The sequence below is a fragment of the Lepus europaeus genome, chromosome 4 (genome assembly GCF_033115175.1).
Source record: "Lepus europaeus isolate LE1 chromosome 4, mLepTim1.pri, whole genome shotgun sequence".
Lineage (NCBI taxonomy): Eukaryota > Metazoa > Chordata > Mammalia > Lagomorpha > Leporidae > Lepus > Lepus europaeus.
The window spans coordinates 160,747,150-160,766,398 of record NC_084830.1 but is presented as its reverse complement, the minus strand read 5'-3'; the positions used below and the strand labels follow the sequence as shown (position 1 = coordinate 160,766,398).

General features: G+C 59.4%; 1 protein-coding gene across 2 annotated transcripts in view; it reads right to left on the bottom strand.

Annotated features, from left to right (window-relative positions):
• The window catches only part of SEMA6A (semaphorin 6A), a 103,878-nt gene extending 94,549 nt beyond the window's left edge, over positions 1-9,329 (bottom strand). For both annotated transcript variants that reach the window (XM_062189818.1, XM_062189819.1), the window contains exon 1: positions 8,977-9,329. The gene's annotated coding sequence lies outside the window, so the exon portion shown is untranslated. The remainder of the gene's footprint in view (positions 1-8,976) is intronic.
• Positions 9,330-19,249: the final 9,920 nt, after the last annotated feature.

Here is a 19,249-nt window from a genome sequence, read left to right as displayed (position 1 = left end):
GCAGAACACTGCAAAATGCATGGGAAATATTTTCTTACCCTGCCAACCACTCAGGGGTCTGACCTTCCAAATGCACATTTTCTCTGCTTCCAGGAGCTATGGGGGCAGGGGAGTGGAGGGGAGGGCCGCTGGGAGATAATTGCAGCACTGGGTAAGCCTGACCACATGAGCAGAAACTGCTGGGACACTTAAAAGTGCCTCTCCACGAGGAATTCGGTGCCCAGAAGCCTGCTGAACCCAGTGGCAATTAAGACCATGTTATCCTTTTAATTTGCTTCACAATCCCCGCCTCCAAAATCAATCATTCCGTGTGGTCGGGTAAGGGAGGGGTCAGGATCGTAGGCGCGGCCACTGAAAATGCTCCTTGATCTCACGCAGCAATGGTGGCAGCCGGGGCTGGGGAAATTCAAAGCTGTCTGCAGAATCCACCTCGACTGAGGCCTGGCAGGCCCTGAACTCGGCACCTTTGTCTTCAAGAGGGAGATGATCTTATGTTTTAATAGACCAAGGAATCAGACTGCTTGGCTTTGACTTCCGGGAGAGCTTGGAAGTCCTTCCACCTGGGCACGTGGAAGGGGCCCTGCACCTGTCACCCAGGCACGCGAGCTGCCCACAGCACGCTCCACGGGTGTGCAACCCCTGCTTGTGGAAATTTACTCCCAAATCTCCCTGTGACCGGCTCAGAAAAATCAGACACCCCTGGACCGCTTTCCCTATGCTAACCTTAAGTCACAAACCTAAAACACACCCACAGGGGAACACAACACAATCAAAAAAACAACACCAAGATGCCTAAAGAAGCAGAAAAGTTCCCGCACACACGAGTCCACAATGTGTCACCCTGGGGGTGCGAGGTGCAGTCGGCTGCTCCCTAGCACCTCAGGACCCAGCGCTCTAAATCCACAAGATAAAAAAGGCCGAGCCCCGGGGGAGAGCTTGAACTATTTACAGCGCCAAAACAAAACACAGCTCCACAGACTCATGATGTCATTGTATTTATTGAACAATCTGCAGAGCCCAGACCCAGAGGCTTCACGCGGTCACAAATGCCCTCGGTTCACCCCCACGTCTATCGACGGCCCTCAGCGGAGAGTTCGCGCCCCGTGGCTCTCTGGTGGAGAGATGAAAGCCATAGCAGCCTGTCACCGTTCCACCAGCAAGCGTGGTGCACGCCAGGCAAATCCCAGAGTGCACACGAGCTGGATGTGCACCGAGCGAGGTCCAGGGAGACGGGGACGGGGGCTCCCTCTCCTAATCCTCCCCCAGGTCACGCGAGAAGCCGTTCTCTGCTCTTGTACACCTCCACCGCCAAGGTAACCACCAGGCCTGCAAGCTCAGGTCTGTCTGCCTTTCCCAAGATACCCCAACGCCATCGGAGGCCCTGAAACTATGGCAACCGAATAGGAAAGCAGCCTCCATGATTAATAGATGAGGATCCCAGCGACAGTGTCTGGCTCGGGCCATCATTCACAAGCCGAGCAGAATCAGCACTAGATCTGTCTCGGAAGCCATCCGCAAATATTCCTGCAAAGGGCAAGCACCCTCTGCACCCGTGGGCTCCGGTGCGGAGCGTGGTGCACGGTTTGCCTTCAGTTCGGTGCCCGCTCTGCAGACAAGGGAGCGCTCTCGGGATCTCAGACGCTCACGCCGGTGGAATAGTGAGAGGCTGGAGAGAATAGCTTTCCACCTGGGCACCTGAGGCCTTGGAACACACGCATCCAAAAAGCCGAGTGCATGAATGAAGCCACCACGTGGTGCTGTGAGGTAGCAAGGAGGAGGGACGCAGCCGTGGGCTTGTTCCGGCGTTGCGTGTGGAATGCGACTTTTCATACGGCAGCCCGGGCTCAGGCCAGGGCTGCTTCCATTCACCAGCTCAATCAGTATTCCCACAGTTTCCTCGCGCAGGCAGCCTGGGGGAGGGGCAGCGCTGGAGTCGCTGCAATATTAATGAAAAGCCTGGACACTCCCCGTGAGAATGGTGACCAGGAAGCAGGAAGAAGGAGACCCATCGCCGAGAGCTCACAGGACGTGGCTTTGTCCATCCCGGCCCTGAGATGTTTAGTTCCCAGTGGCATGTGCTATGGTGCTACAGTGAGTCGGAGTTTGTTCGCTGCCAAGAACTTGTGGGACTGCGGTTTGGATTCCACTCGAGGATGTGCGCCGGTCACCTGCCACTGGACTGAGTGCTGTCTCTTCTGGGGCCACGTGACCTCGAGTGTTTCCTGCCTGTGCTGGGAAGGCAGGAGCGTGCTTTGGAAGACTCACTCTGCAGGAGTGGGCGGGGACACGGGCAGGCCACCAGGAGTCCCAGCACCAGCCCCTGGAGGAGGCGGATCAGCCTTGCTCTGCTCCTCCGGGGTCCAGTGATGCCTGCTAACTGTTCTTAGAAACAGCTGTCCCTGGGCTCCTGTTTGGTGGGAGCCCAGTGCTGCCATCTTTAGTTCTGTTTGTACAGTGGTCCTCAGCTTGCGTGTTTCGGGTGTGATATTCCAAGGTGAGGAGAAGTACCCTCCCTCCTCTCGCCAGCCAGGGGCGGGGACACAGCTCCTCAGCTTCACGCCCAGATACCGCGGCCAGTGCCCCACGTGATGTCCATGTCTGGCCCCATGGTTAGTTCCTTTGCATCACCTCTTTGGGTTACAGATCTGGGGCCATTTTCCAAGGTTGCTGCTACACAAAGAAAACAAACTCCTTACTCCGCGTGCGCTCTTGCTCACCGAACTGAGCACACACAGTCCTACTGGTGTATGCCACTCCTGTGACCTTGCTGCGTGGAAAGCAGTCTTGCCTTGGCGCTCTGATGCAGAGCGCTGCCATCCGTGCTCCATGTGGGTTGTGCATTTCCAGTGAACCTGAGGATCCTGCATAAGCGCCTACTGTGTTTCCACATAACTACAGCGATAGAGCATAGCGGTAATGACGTGAAGACGTCGCGTGCGGTCTCTGTCACACCCAGCCGTGGGGCGGGGAGTCAGCACCAGGCTTCCCGGACTTTCAGAGCGCCTGTCACACGGTGGCACCTCTAACCCCATTTGTGGTTTGGCCCTACCTTCCAGCTATCTTCCAAGGAGGAAGAGCAGGCTTCCTAGTCACAGTATGCATTTAAATGAATGCAGCCCCAGAAATGAGGAGAGCCTTGCCCAAGGAGGTAGAGTCTGGAATCCAGGTCTTCCAGCTCCAAGGGCAGGAACTTCAGCAAGTCAGGAGGCACTGGGTAAAAGGCAAAACCACTGGGAACAGGCAGGCCACCCTTCAGCCAGGAAGCTACACTGTAAAACTACTGTCAGCAAACTCAAAAAAAAAAAAAAAAAAAAAAAAAGGCAAGAAGGCTCTGTGACCAGTGGTTAGAATGCAGAACAAATGAGGCCAGGGTCAAAGGCTCAGTGCCCGTAAATGTTTCCCAGTAAGCTGCTGCTACCTCACCCACACTCTGCAGCTGCGCCAGGTGTCTCCCAGATGTGTGCTCCTGGCCACAGAAGGGGACTGGGCCAGAGTGTGGGAACCAGCGGGTCCCAGTTCATCCCTGAGACCGGGAAAACACCCTCGGTGAATGTCCCACTGACACTGCTAACGGCGCGTGAGCCATCGTCCCATCGTGCTGTGCACGCACAGCAGTGCGCAGGGTCTTCAGAACGCTTACGGAAAATAGGCATCATGAAAGAGCCAGGCACCGAGGTCAAAAGTTTTTTGAAGTCTCCAAGTAAACTTAAATTCCCATTTTCCCCTAGAACCTTTAGACGTTCCCTCACACACACGCGCGCGCACACACACACATTCTTGCACACAGAGACTCATTTCATAAAAAACCAACTCCAGTGCTTGCCAGCACTGCTGCCTCCCAGGGTGCACATGAGCAGGAAGCTGCCTTGGGAGCAGGGCTGGGACTCAAACCCAGCGCTCTGATATGGGATGCCCGTGTCTCCAGCACAGCTTAAAAGCTACGCCAAAGGCCTGCCCGCGGAGGTATTTCATTATAACAGGTATAGATGAGGGCAGGCAGGCAAGAGAGCACGGAGCTGAGCTGACTGCAGAAACAGTCACTCTCTGTTCATTCAAGAAACACCTGTTACGGAGGCTCCAGGCACGGTTTTAGGTGCTGCCAATGAATAAGACATAAAACCACCCTCGTGGCCTTAGGTTCTAGTGGAAGGGAAAATGAACCAGGACAAACACGAGTTTATGAGACCTTGAACCCCACGAAGGGGAGAAGTGAGGTCTGCATAGGGGTGCGGAGTCCTGGGGGCCAAGAGGGAGTCAGGCTGCGCTGAGGGGTGCACAGGGACCTGAGCACCTCTGTCTGGGGAAAGGACTGTCCCAGGCCACATCGGGCATGCGCAAACAGCAAGGAGAGTGTGCCTGGCACAGCCCAGCCACGCTGCAGGGGTGGAGGCCAGGGAGGCGGGGGGCAGCCTCGGAACACGCTGGGTGGGCGGCTTAGGCCGGGGAGGGCTGGGGCTTCTACTAGAGTAAGGTGCGAAAGCTTGGGCAGAGCAGTGTGTGTGCACACGCCTGTGTGCACGTGCACCTGCGTGTGCGGTTTGAATCACTGCCGTGTTTGGCTGCTGTGTTGAGAACAGGCTGGAGGGGGCCAAGAGTAGACACAAGGAGCGTATTTGAGAGGTTGGTGCAGTAACTCGGCGGCAAGGGCAGCACTAGGCAGCCCAGGTGCGAAACCTGGAGCCAGCGTGTGTGTGTTGTGAAGGTGGACCCGACAGCCCATCCTGGTATGCACGTGGCGGTGGGGTAGCCATGAGGGTTGGGGGTGATGGGCCCTCGATGGAGGAGGAGACCACAAGAAAGGCAGATTTGAAAAAGGAAGTCAGGCGTGTTGAGCGTGCACACACTGTAACGTGTGCTGTGTACTCGGCAGGCAGTGGCTGCTTGTGGGGTGCGGGGTTATCGGATCACATGGTATACACTCCGCTACTGTAACCGGAATGATGCTAATGCAGTACGTTTTGCAAGAGCGCCTCCATCTCCCAAAGCCACACACCCCGGGTGCGTCTGATCCTGCAGTCATCCCTGAGGTCCGTGTGGTGTGACATCTTACTCGCCCGTTTCAAAGGGATTAAAAGCCTGCCTCCCTGGCCTCCCTTACCATATCCCCAGGAGGAGCCATGTGGTTGGCAGTGGAGAACAGCTTGGTTGCTCTCGCAGCGCGCTTGAAGGCAGTGAGAAAAGCCCTGGCTGCAACAGACGTGTCCAGAGACGACTTGGCTCCTTGGGGCCCCCAGAGAGTCGGGGAGGGGGGGCTGAGCAGAGGGTGCCAAGACAAGACGTCACCTTCCCCAGGCACACAGAGGTGGCTGCCACAGCACCAGCTCCCGAGCAGGCCCGTAAAGGAACACCAGTGTGGGAGGAGCGCAGCACAGTGTCTAAGCGGCGGCGGCGGCGAGGGCACAGACTCTCCTGGGTTTGCTGCTGCTGCCAGTGCCGATGCCTTGTATACACCTCGGCAATCAGTGCGCCTGCCCTGCGGACCCTCCCTGCAGAGCATCAAGTACCACGGGAGAACGCAGCAGCCCCGGGCAATCTCACCCTGAAAACCTCTGGTTCAGAGCTCTCACAAGCGCTGACCCTTGCTGGGCAGTGGCCACAGCGGCCACAGCACCACTGTGGACAGAGTGGTCAACTGCCCACTCCACAGGGAAGTGCAACGACCCATTTACTGCCAGAGCATGAGCACTTCTTTTGAAATTTAATACAAGTTCTGCATTTACAAGTCTTGCTTTTATTTAGTTACTTGAATGCAGAGAGAGAGTGGGAGGGAGCGCCCATCCACTGGGTCACTCCTCCAATGGCCACAACCAGCCAGGATTGGGCTGGGCCAAAGCCAGAAGCAGGGACCTCAGGCCAGGTCTCCCACGTGGGTGGCTGGAACCCAACTCTCTGAGCCTTGGCCACCACTTCCCAGGGTCCGCAGTCGGGAGTGGGAGCAGGCATGGACCCCAGGCCCCCACTGGGCTCAGCGACCACCTGTGGAGGTCTTATTTTTCTTCAATGAAGATATCCGTTTCCCGGCTCTTGCTGTCCTGACTCAACAACACAGCTTTACGAGAGCAATGTTTCCTGCCTACTCAAAATGCAAATGATGTATTCTTTGTTAATGACAGAGCAAGCACTTACAAGAGTCGGAAAGAACTTGAGGTGTGTGTTGGTGTGCAAGTAAACTTGCACTTGGTACCATTTTGTAATAACTGTTTACTTGAAGGCATAGCTTTTGATTGTAGGAAAGATAAACAGGCCCACTCTGAATGCAGAAATGGGAACAGTGAGTGACTACTTCATTCATTCATTCATTCATTCATTCATTCAACATCAGTCCAGTTAGGACTTTTCAACCCATTGAAACTTAGCTGGTTGATCCAGGAAGCCTGCTCTACAGAGGGCCCTGGATATGTGGGTTACACGCACAGCACCTGGCGAGAGTGTCAGCCCACAGATGCTGTCAACAAGGCACAGGGAGTGTTCTTTTCATCAAACTGAACAAAGACTTGGTGCAAAAATCAAGGTTTCAAATCTGATGCCCATCTAGATCGCCTGGCAAAGTGCCTCATTCAAGAATGTCCTAAAACCGAAATAGTAACAGGGAGTGGAGGTTACTCAAACTGAAATAAAACTCACCTATAAACAAGCATGGGTAAACCCAATCCAAATAGCTAGTGCAATTATTTTTTAACAGATAGTTTAGGTTAATAGGTGGAGACACAGTTCTGCCACTGTATTTAAGGTTAGGTTAATAATTAACTCGGTGCCTGGAGTAGTTTAATCAAAGCTTACTGTAAGAGCCTGAACGCGAAATTAAAAACATACGAACTGCTCCCAGTCTCGACCCCTGGCAGCAAACTGGGAAAGGTGTACAATAGCACAGGCCATTTTCACTCGGAACCCAAACAGGCATCTTCACTGTGGGGAAAAAAATATCAATAAAGGATGAACGCCTCTGGAGCCGCCCACCCTCCCGGCCAGCCTGTAGCAGACCATGGGCTGAAGGCCCCAGAAGCTGCCTACCTGGGGACAGGAGGCACGCAAGGCGAGCCAAGGGCGTCCCAGCTTTCTACCAGGGAAGACTTAAAAGCCAGCGCTGGGGGGCATTAAATAGCTTTTCTGAGACCTACTGGCGGAAGGCTGCAACTGTGTCAAATGGTTTTGCACATACAAGCCAAAGAAAGTTGCGCGTCCGTGTGTGTGTGTGTGTGTGTCCGCGTGCGCCGCGCTGGAGACCTTTCAGGGTTGGAATTCACCTCCATTCCCACTGAAGAAACGAGGAGCGATCCCGCGGTGGCTGTGCCTCCCGAAGCAAGTCCCCTTCCTCCCCAAAGCCAGACTCAGCCCTGCCGCTGGGGCTGCCCCCTGCGACGCAGGCCAGAGGCCGCCCTCCGAGAGGCTGTCCGGGCCGCGAGCACAGCGCCTCCAGGCTGCCTTCCTCGCCGGCTCCACGCACACCTGGCTCGGCCCCGCCGCTCCGTGGACGTCGGCGGCCGGAGGAGCGCGCGGCGAGCTCCGGCCTGCCTCCGCGCGCACAGGCGCCGCCACCGGCACCTCGAGCCTGGCCCTGAACCCGCACCTTACCCATCGCTCCCCCAGCGCTGCACAGGCGGGCGCCGGCGGCCGGTTCCCAGGCACGACGCGGGCTGCGCGCGATTCCCTTCGGCTCTGGTTTCCCGCACACTACACGCGCTGAGCCCCCAGTCCCGCGGTGCCCGCCGTCGCTGGCTTCCAGAGAAACTTTCCCGAAGCTCGGGATCCGCTGACCCGGCGCTGGGAGGGGGTCGGGGGCGCGGGGCGCAGGGGCGCAGAGGGAGAGAGAAAGGGCCGAGTGCAGTTTCCTCCCGCAACTCCCCCACCCCCAAGCCTCGGCCGCTCCCTGCCTCCCCCACTGTGTTGCTGAGGTCGAGCGAGGTGCGAGGAGCACTCGGGGGCCTGCTCTGCGCCGTCTCCCACAGTGGAGCGCCGAGCACATCGCGGAGAGAAGGCGCTCCCTACCCGATCCGGTCCCGGACGCAGCGCGGAGCCGGGACACCCACAGTCCGAGCGGGGGGCTCAGCTCTGTCTGGGTGGCCGGCCCAGCGCCGCCTCTGGCCAGGTCTCTCCACCCTTCCCCCTCCGGGGACATCTATCCGGAGGGGCCGCACCGACCGAGGTGGAGGGCGCAGCTGGTGCCCACCCTGGCGTGGAGGGCTCTCCGCCAGAAGGGCCGCGGCCGGGAGGGAGGCACAGAGTCCTCGCCGCTCCGGGGGCCGGGACCGGGGCGGGGGCGCCGCGCCGCCCCGAGAGGCCGCCCCCCTCGGCACTCGTTCCAGCAAACAAAGCCCGGAACCGCTGGTGCCAGCGGCCACCGGAGCCCGGAGCTCACCAAGAGGCAGGGCGCGCGGGTGCCAGGGCCATTACAAGTTTCCCGCACTCCACGGAGCCCAGCCCAGACCTCGCGCTGACAACAAAAGATTGCGTTCGCTTCCCCTGCGTCCCCGCTGCGCCCCTTCTCCCACCCCAAAACCCAAACCCGTCGCTGGACGCACACGGCGCTCCTCCGCCCAGCCCCCGCCAGCCCTCGAGGGCAGGGCCCCTTTCGCCGCCTTCGCCACCGGGACCGGGCGCCTCGGAGGACCCCACCCTCCCAGGCCGCTCGGCTCTCCGCCGGCCCGACAGGGAGGACGAGCCCCGGGTCCGGCACACGCGCCGAGCGGCCATCCGCGCCGTCGCGGTCCGGGGCGGCGCCGGGCGTGTGCGCGGCGCGGGTGGGGAGGCTCGCGGCACAGAGCCCGGCGAGTCTCTGGGGCGCAGAGCTGAGAGGGGCGGCGGGCGAGGCTCTCGGCTGTTCCCCCAGGGCCGGGCAGGGCTCGGAGACGCGGACGCGAGACAAAACCAAACGCAGGCACCACAAAGCCGGCGGCGCGCGGCGGCTGCACCCCAGGACCCTCCGGCTGGAGCCCGGCAGCCCGGGAGGTGGGGCGCGCAGGGGCGCCCGGGCCGTACCTTTTCGGTGCATGGACGGGCAGGCGGCCGGGGCTCGGGCAGGCTGGCACGGCGCGCATCCCATTTAGTAATCCATTATCGAGGGGATCTCTCCGGGCCGCGGGCTGCGCTCTCTCCTCCGCAAGCCTTTGTCATTCCTACATGTGTGCCGGCGTCTCCAGTCGCGGCGGCTACTTTCTGGGATGCAGGCGCGCAGTGTTCATCTCCAGTGACAGGCGGAGAGGGGGAGAGGGAAGAAGAAAGAAGCCAAAAGGAGGGGGGAAAACCCAACAAGCCGAAGCGAAAAACCCAACGAGGAGCAGGGTAAATGTCCAAGAAACTCTTCCGCAAATCCAAATTCCACTCGGATTCCACTCCGGTGAGTCCCCTCGGTGGCGTCCGCGCCGATTAAGAAGTCATTTCGGGGCGGGGGGCGGGGTGCGCGCTGGGGCAGGGGCGCACGACTCGGGCCGCGCGGGGCGGCGGGCGTGGCGGTGCTGGCTGGCCGCGGCCGCACGCTCCTACGCGGGCATCGCGGGCGGTCGGCCCCGCGGAGAAGCGCCGCTGCTGCGTCCCGGGCGCTGGGCAGCCGAGTGCGCGCGGAGCGGAGTTGGCTGCGGCTTCACCCCGTGCCGCTCGCTACTCCTCTGTCACCGGAGAGGCCGCCGCTCCCGGGCGGAGCCAAGTCCCGGACTGGATTGCGCAGGGCGGACTCTCCTCCCGCAACCCCGCCTCCTTTGGCTGGCGTCTCCTCCGACCCGAAGGAGAGCGGGGTGGGGGGGAGGGGGTGCGAGCGAGCCGGGCGCAGAGCGGGCGGACCTCGGCGGCGGGGCTGCAGGTGGAGCCCGGGAGCGACCGAGCCGAGGCGCCTCCTTCCTGCACGGTTCCCGGTCCCGTGCGCGCCGCCCCCGGCGGAGGTCCCAGCGGGGGCGCCTCCGGCCGGAGCCCAGCCCTCGCCTGCCCCACCCCCACAGCGGCTCTCGTAGGGGGAAGGGAGAAAAAAAAAAAAAAAACCCGGACAGCATTGCTGCGTTGTGCCAAATCAGAAAAATAAATAAAAATAGACGTAGTGCAGGAGCCAGTTACAAGAAAGGATTTGCCCATCGATTTTCTTAAATGGAAAAGTTTTTTAAAGGGCGAGGGTAAGTGAACGGCGCGCCCGCTGGATTCTGATGACTGTATCCGAGGTGGATCCCCGAGGCGGCGGACGCTGCGCGCGGCCGGCGCGGGCGAAGGCGCACCTGGACCGGGGGCGCGCGGCTCTCGGCGCACGGACGCGTGGCGCAGCGGGCAAGCGCGCGCGGGGACGACGCGGCGGCGTGGCGGACCCAGCGATCGGCCGTGCAACTTGTGCGCTCGCGAGGGTACGGTGTGCGTACTGCTCTTAGAACTTGAGACGCGAGACCCCAGCGAGTCCACGGAGAGCCCGGCACGGCTTCATGGAAGGAGACCTCGCGGCCACTGCCAGTGCGCGGCTGGCCTCCGTGAGCGCCGGAGCTCGCGTGGGCCGGCAAGTGCCACAGCCCCGGGCCGGGGGCTACCGGCCACGCTGCGCCCCCCGACTCGCGCGCGCCCCTGCCGGGCGGCGCAGAACACAAAAAAGGCGCCGGCCGCCTGGCTGCGCCCCGAGTCGGGGGTCGGCGGAGGAGAGCCGGGGGAGCTAGCGTGCGGGGTCGCCGCCCCACTTTGCCCGCGCCCTCATCCTCCCTGTACCTGTTCCCAGGCCGGGCTGCGCGCCAGTCCGTATTCTCTTTGTGCCGTCCCTGCCTGTAAAGACATCTGCCCACGGGGTTCGCGGGGAGTAAATCAGCACGTGACTGCCTCCCCCACCGCCCCCTTTTTGTGAGCGTGAGAGGCAGAAATTCACACCTGGGGAAGGTGGGGAGAACGGTTCCGGGCGAGCCGCTGCCCCTGCTGTTCTGCAGCGCGGCCAGCAGGGGCCGCTCGCCCCACTTTTCCCGGGCCGTGGGTCGCGGGGGGCTGGGGCGAGGGGCGGCCCTGGGTGCGCGCGCAGCCCCACGGCCGGGCGCACGGTCTCCGGGAGGGGCGGGGGGCGGCCGCGGCGCGGTGCGCGGGGCCAGGCTCGGCGGCCGGCGCGGCGCTGCTGGCCGCTCGGGCTGCGGCTGGAGCGCAGGGCGGGTCCCCGACCGTGGCCCGCGTCCTCCCCGGCTTCTGCGCAGCGCCTGGCGCGCTCGCCTGCTGCCTCCGACCCGCGTGCCCAGGCGCCCCACTTCCGGCCTGTGGTTGCACCGGGAGGTTATTTTCAGTATCAATACTTGTCGTGTTAGTCGGGTGCTAAACCTGAGCCCAGAAGCGAGAGGCTGAAATTTACCTATTGTAAAATTATGGAATACAAAGGAGGCACCACCCACTATCTTCCTGGCCACCTGCGGGCCCCAGGGTCACCAGCCAGGAAGATGCCCATCAGCCGGGGCACGTGATGTGACGCTGATACCTGCTGCAGCGGCTGCACTGGAGCCCAGTACCCCCGAAGCCCGGGGCGCACCTGTGGCCAGGCCATCGATGGAGCCCCTCTGGAGCCACTCCCCTTGGGTGGCTTCAGACTCCCAGGAGCCGGGCTGCCCCTGTCCACTCCCCAAGCTCACCATCCAGGGGCCTCAGCCCAGTCCTGGTACCTCTGTAGAGCCTGAGGGGACCGGCTTCCCAGAGACCCAGGGGCTGCGCGCTTAACAAGCAACCTCTGCTCGCAGCGCCACAATCCCAGGTCACCTTTTACAGGGGTCAGGTGGAGGCACACGGGAGAGAGGTGGTTCGCCCAGCGTCAGCAACTGGGCCAGGCGGGAGCTGCTGAGACAGCGCCCCTTCCCCACCCGGCCGCATCCCAGCCCCTGGACACAGTGTGGGGACAGTGCAGGTAAACAGGGAAACCGCGCCAGGGTCCCTGGGAAGACAATCTCCCCTTTAAGACAAGCACTCTCCTCTCGCAGGTGACCTGCTTGGAAACCGTGTGTGCCCCAGACTGCTGTCGCTCTGTGTCCCCAGCCCCTCCTCATCTTGCCGGAAATCGGTGGTTTTCCTGACCCACCTGCTTGACGGCATTGGCCAGAGGAGCTCCGAGCTGCCGCCTGACCCACTGGGCGGCCTTGTGAGCAGTCAGCGTGACCCCTGCCTGTGCCCACAGCGCTGCGCTCCCCAGCCTGTCGCTGCTGGGCCTCGTGCTTCTGCCTCTCGCCTATCGGGTCATCTCGCACTCTCTCAGGGTCTCCCAGGGCTTTGGGGGCTGTGTCTTCCCAGAATGGGCCCCAGACCGCCTGCCCTGGGGTCTGCCCCACCTCCCGGGCCTCCCCTGGGCCCGCTGCCCCAGCTTCAGGGCTGCGTGCTGGGCCTTGTCCACTCCTGCTGACGCCGCTGCAGGTGCAGCCCACCCGCGTGCCAGCAGGCTCGGGCCGGCACCACTGCAGCGGCTCTGGTGTCTGGAGACCTCCACGCCTGCGTCCTCCCCCTCTCCCTCCACCCGCGTTCTGCTTTGGCCAACACCTGCTACACTTGAATGAGATCCGGCTCCTGAAGCCAGTGCAGCCGGCTAACCCTGAGCCCTAAGCACGGTGCTAGGCGCTAGGAGGGGGGTCTAGAGGGAGGCGGGAGGCCACTGCAGGTGCACCCCCGCCAAATCCTGATCTTCATTTGTCCCCAGCCCTCCACCCCCAAGGCTGCTGCTTTGTCGAGTCAGCTAGGCCACTGCCCCCAGCGGCGTCCTGGTGCTCGGCCTGTGAGCCTCCGAAACCGTGAGCGCAGCCTCTGGATCTTTCCGGTAAACACCCGGGTCTGAGTGGGAGCAGTGAGAAGCCGACAGAGACTGCGCACCCCTGGCTCACAGCAGCTCCGAGCTGCGGGAACACCCGCTTTCTCTGCTCACGCACTGGGCGTCCCAGGCCTCCTGGGAGGAGCGTGCGGGCAGCCTGGGTTGGCCGCCTCCCGTTATCTCGGTCTCTTTCTGCCCTGGCCACTTGCTGCTACCCCAGGGCCTCACGGCTCACGTGAGACTGCAGGGACCCTTCGGCTTCTCTGCTCCGTGTCCTTCAGGGCACAGGCAGTGGCCCTCCTCCAACAGGAGAGCAGTCCCTCCCCACGTCCCCGACGGTTCGGCCCCGTTGTCTCTGCCCTCACCTGCATGACGTCACCAGACAAGCCTCACCCACACCTGCACCAGGCAAACCACGCCCTCACTGCATGATGCCATCAGGCAAACCACGCCCCCACCCGAACGACGCCATCAGCAGGTAGAGCACTCTGGGCTCTCGCACCTTAGACACAAGCCTTCCTTTCAGACTACCCCTTCTCTCCTGTGGTTCAAAGCCGAGGTCACCGCCAGGCACCATTGGCCCTCGGTCCTCTTCCTCATTTGTCCCAGCCCTCGACCCCCAAGGCTGTGGCTTCAGTGTTCAGTGACGTCAGTGAGGGAAATCTATTGATTTTTCATTTAATTTGAATTCCTGACAGCAGTGAGCATGGTCTCTCCCTCCTTGGTGGGATGTTCTGTGCTCTTCTCCAACAGACTTCTTTTTGCATTTTGTAAAAAGATTCATTTATTTATTTAAAAGGCTAAGTTACAGAGAGAGAGAGAGGAGAGACAGAGATTTCCATCAGCTGGTACACTTCCCAAATGGCCACATAGCCAGGGTTGGGCCAGGCCACAACCAGGGGCTTCCTCCAGGTCTCCCATGTGGATGGCAGGGGCCCAAGCACTGGGCACATCTTTCACTGCTTTCCCAGGCACATTAGCAGGAGCTGGATGGGAAGTGGAGCAGCCGGGACTCGAACTGGCACCCACATGGGATGCCAGCACTGCAGACGGCAGCCCAACCCACTACCCTGTAGTGCTGGTCCCTCTCTTGGCATTTTTAAAACGTTTTGTTTTATTTTTATTTCTTTGAAAGGCAGAGTGGCAGAGAGACCTTCTACCCACTGGTTCACTCTCCAAATGCCCACAACAGCTGGGGGAGGGCCAGGCAGAAGCCAGGAGCCCGGAACTCAGTCGGGACTTCCATTGGATGGCAGGGACCCAAGTACTTGAGCCATCACCTGCTCTCAGCGTGTGCATCAGCAGGAAGCCGGATGGGAAGTGGAGGCAGGACTTGAACCCACGCACTCCAGTGTGGGAAGCCGGCGTCCCAGGTGGCGTGGTGCCCACTGCACCACCACACCTGCCCCTCTTCCCTTGTTTAACTTTATCTTTCTTTTGAGACAAATCTGAAGACATCCCAGTTTTTCCGATTCAGAATGAACTTTATGTCGTATTTGTTTCCTGTCTTTGTTTTAAGAAATAAAATGTGGTGGATGAGGCTTTATTTCCTCATTTTCAACACTGCCTTGCCCATCTGTCCATTCTTCATGCCAGGAGCTCTGTGTGCCCTCTTGCATTACCTGTACCTACCCACACTTTTAGTAGGGTTTCAAAGCGGTTGGGGGAAAACGAGTGTAGCAATGTTTTGGTTGGTTGGCTTTCCTAAATTAGCATGAATGGCACTCTGTTATTTCTTGTCCTTTGGTTCATTCGCTAGACTGTAGCCAAAGTGATCTTGAAAGGTGCCCACCTGCTCACAGCAGTCCCCTGCTTAGAACACGTGGGGGCCACGTTATGGCACAGATGCTGCTCGGATTGCCCGCACCCCGTGTTGGAGCTGCCACTCCGCTTCCTGTCCAGCGCCTTGCGAATGCCCTTGGGAAAGCAGTGTTAGCCACCCACGTGGGAGACCAGGGTGGAGTTCCGGGTTCCTGGCTTCAGCCCGGCCCAACCTGGCCTATCTCAGCCACTGGGCAAGTGAGCCAGCAGGTACATCTCTCTCCGTGTCTCTGTCTCTCTCTGTCTCTGCCTTTCAAACAAAAATCAGTCTTGGAACCAAGAGCAATGCTGGTGAGCTGTGGCTTCCCCTGGCTGGGCGTGGGGGCTGGGCGTGGTTTGTTTCTGTGGCCGTGGCATCCTCCAGTGTCACTGATCCTTTTACTTAGTGGAAGGCTCCTTGCTCCTCCTCTGTGGCTGGGGCTGCTCCCACGGTGCATGTGCCTGGAACTCCGGGACCTCCTACAGCCCTCTGCTAAGAGCCAGCTCCCACTCAGCCTTCCAGAAAGACCCCTGATACCTGGAACAGGTCGGAGCCTCACGGCGTGCACCGTCTACATGGCCCTCGCAGCGCACAGCACCGCTCACACCTGGAGGTAATGCTTGGTGCACTTTCTGGTACAGAAGGGAGTGCATTTTCAGGAATTCAGTAGCGTAAGGAGTAGGCTGTTGGCTGCCATAATAGAATAGAGAAGGGGCAAAAAAAACCCAAAAAAACAAAAAAACAAAAAAAAAAACACAAAAAACCCATTTGGAAGCTATGATGGCCTTGTGGAGATTTAAGACCTGCAGATAAGCAAATCGGGGCTTTCCCCAACCCCGAGCCCCTCCCATGCAGGGTCTGCTTTGCTTTGTGCCCAACGCAAGGACGGTCGGCAGACCCAAGCAGCGAGGACACACTACAGGCACGAAACCCAAGGTGCTTGGACGTAAGGGGCCGTGGGAATGTACGGATAGGTCTCAAAGAGCCGTGGAAGGAGAGGACGCTGGGACTTGCATCCCAGGGAGCTGCAGGGGCGCACCTCGAGGCCCCGCCCCCAGGGAGCCGGGGCTCGCACAGTGAGTCGCTGTCCGCCCTGTCCCCGCGCCTGTGTGTGACAATCGTGCCACTGTACCGCCGTGAAGCTTGGCACCGTTCACTTCTGATATCGCATTGTTGTTTGGGAAATTAGGAGAATGGTCGATTAGAAATAAGGTCATGAATGAACAATGCGCGTTAAGTAAACCCCGGCCCCGCTCCCCACCCCCACACCAGCTCTGCAGATTTGGCTGAGGTCTTCGGTGCTGGGGCACAGAGACGGGACTGTCTTTGGCCTTATTCTCATCGCTCCGCTCCAACGTGATTTCTTTTAGTTGTCCCTCCTACTAATGCTTGGGCTCTCAAGTACCCACTTGGAGGTGAGCTTGGTTACGAATGCAGCTACTAGAATGTAATTTCTACCTTTCAGAGCCAGATAAGCCGGCTGATTAAACGGCACTTTGGAATTTGCTGTTTGGCCCAAAGAGCGATGCAAATGGAAAGGCACTTGTGTCCAGGAGCCGCAGGCAGGGCCGGCGCGTCCAGGTAGTGGGAAGCCCCGTGGGAAGAGAAAATTGTCCTGGCACACGCGTCGGCATGAAGCATGCTGCGATTTGCTCCAGTCCTGGCTGTTGGATTGTGTGAGGCAAACTCCATACTGGTGTTGGCTCGAAGACTTTTTCCAGGCTGTTCAGGACCGGTGCACGTTTAAGAGTAATTGTAGGCCAGCGCAGCGCCTCAGTAGGTTAATCCTCCGCCTGCGGTGCTGGCACACCGGGTTCTAGTCCCAGTCGGGGCGCCAGATTCTGTCCCGGTTGCCCCTCTTCCAGGCCAGCTCTCTGCTATGGCCCGGGAAGGCAGTGGAGGATGGCCCAAGTGCTTGGGCTCTGCACCCCATGGGAGACTAGGAGAAGCACCTGGCTCCTGCCTTCGGATCAGCGCAGTGCGCCCGCCGTGGCGGCCTTTGGAGGGTGAACCAATGGCAAAGGAAGACCTTTCTCTCTGTCTCTCTCTCTCTGCCTGTCAAAAAAAAAAAAAAAAAAGTAATTGTATAACCAGAGAAGTGGAGACGACCCAGTATGCTTTGTTTACTTTGCTGTTGGGGTTTTAACAAGAGGCAGCCGTTTTAAATTTCCAAACCTAGGCTGCAGCGTGGTGGACAATGAATGGCATTTTAAAAAGTATGCTTGGATCTAAAGTAGAGTGTTACACTGTTGAGTATAGAATTACCCTGTGTACATTCTCATGGAGTATACCGTAGAAGGGTGATTTGCTACCGTCTTCCGCCCTTTGTACCTGGCATGTCTCTGATTGTCCTACCAAACACTGGTCACACGGAGCTAGATTCAGCAGTGCTTTCACATAAGATATTTAGGTGGAATTAGGCTCTCGTGGCACATTTTAAAATTAATAACATATTATTTGGTATACTCCAAGGGTTTCAAACGGTTCCCAGGGTTGGTTTGTACCTCAGTTGGCAGAAAAGCAGTGGGTTTCACCATGGCTGGGCACTGGTTACCAGGAGTTAGAATGCTGCATTTCAACGTTTGAACCGAGAACCCACGCACCTGTTTTCTCGGGGTGCGTGGTTGTGGATGGTACAGCTAAGACTTCCTTGTCATTCCCCTCTCTTTCTTTCCATGCCTCAGAGCCATGCAGTGGTGTCCTTCCTCCCGACAGCCTCTTCTTCTGTGGAAGCGTGTCCTCGCTGTTACTGCTCCCTTCTGGTCTCCAGCCTCCGGTCGGGGTTGCGGGCCTGGGTTTTGGAGCCGTTGCAGCCCCGTGTGTGACACACTGTTTTGTCTTTCCTGGGATTCCCTTGCTTTGGCGTCTTTCCCTTTTTGCTTCAATCCTCAGGTCAGACACTGCTGATTTGCTTATTGGGTGGATTGGTTTGCTGTGTTTCTTGCAAAACGCACAGAATACACTGTGACGAGGACGACGCAAACCCAGGCACTCGTGGGCGGGAATGGGCCTGGCGTGCTCAGGGCGCCTTCCGTGCATGGTTGGATGAAGGTGACCGGGCCCCCGGGGGCTCCACTGCCCAGCATGGCTTCTCCCGCTCACGGATGTGTGCGATCCACAGGTGCAAGGACTCCAGTGGTCCCTGGCGTCTCCATCTTCCTCGTCTGTCACATCCTGTCATCATCGGGTGTCGCCGGCCCCCCTCGAGCCATATCCCAATGGGCTCAATGGGGATCCCAATGGGGATCGCAGGGTCCGAGCCAGGCTCATCTTCCCTGGGACTCAGCAGCCGCAGTCAGGGTGGCCCCTGCACAGGTCACTAAGTCAGGCCTCTGCTCAGAACCCTCCCGGGTGTCTTTCCCACCCGCTCAGAATCAAAGCTCAGCTCCACCTGCCTGGCCGCCCCCAACCTCCCCTCCTCCCCTCCCACTCCTCCCCTCCCTCTCCTCCTCTCCTCCCCCTCCCTCCCCCATCCTTCTCCTCTTCTCTCACTCCCTGGCTCTGCGCCCTGAGACTCTTGGCCCTCCCTCTCCTCAAACACTGCTCCCTGTTCATTCCCCAGCTCCCTCCCCCGTCCACAGGTCCTGGCAGCCAGGTGGGCCCAGCCCGCTGCTTCCCCGGCCCTCACCTGTGTCATTCCCTGGAGCCCTTGCTGCCTTCCGGGTGGGCTGTGGCTGCTCCTGGTCCTGTGGTCAGTGTGTGCTGTCACCCGGACGTAAGCCATCCCCACCATGTCCCCAGCGCTAACAGCCCGTGCGTGTGCCAAGTGGGTGAGAAGGACCCACACCTTGGTGCCTAGGGTCACTCAGTTGCAGCACAGCCACCAGGGGCGGCAGCTCAGAGGGCACAGGAAGAGCCACCTGCCCCGGACTGCGCCTCCACCCTGGTTCTCCTTCACGCAGTTTCCTTGTCTTGGGGGACGCTTTGCTTCTGGGCTGTGCCCAGTGCTTGGTGTGCGGGTAGGAATGGGTGTTGTTGGGGCTCAGAAATGGTTCCCCAAAGCTGGGCCCCTGACGTGCTGAGCTCTGTGGATGAACATCGTGAATGGGAGCCTTGCAGACTACGCCCTTTGTTCTCCTGTTCCTCTCCCTGCCTTGGGCCGACCACCTGCCTTCATATTGGTTCTAATGTGCAGGTGTTTTTACTGCGTCCGATCAACTGACAAGGGGCAGGAGGCAACCTGGCTACTGTTTGCTGGTGGTGATGTGGCCGAGGCAGAGCTGAGACTGGGCTGTCGGTGCCCTCACACCCTGGTCCCTGCACGGGCAGGCACAGGAAGCAGAGGTGCAGTATGCAGTGGGCTAGCTCAGTCTTTTCGGAACATCCATGGGCGTCCATGAGGCACATGGGGTTGAGTTGCTGCTAATTGAACACAGTATGGTTGATTCAAAATGCACGTGATGTCACGGGGGACCTCCCCCCAGCGCAGTTTCCACAAATGGTTTCCACTGAAGTGTGTGCTCCTTCAACCAAAACCTAAGTGTTCTATGGCTCGAGATTCAACTTGGAGAGCCGTGTACCTGCTTCACCAGAGGCCGCTATCAAGGTTCTCTTTGCAGAATTGTTTGTAATGGGGAAACATCTAGAAATGTCTTGGTACATTTTCATGGTAAAAACCAGATTAGATAGCCAGGGTTGATAGTTTAGTTTATGGCGTTGATGAGTTGGTTTGACAGGGGTCAGTGTTGAAGTCGGGTCTTGATTCAGGCTCAGTGTTAGACTTTACGCTT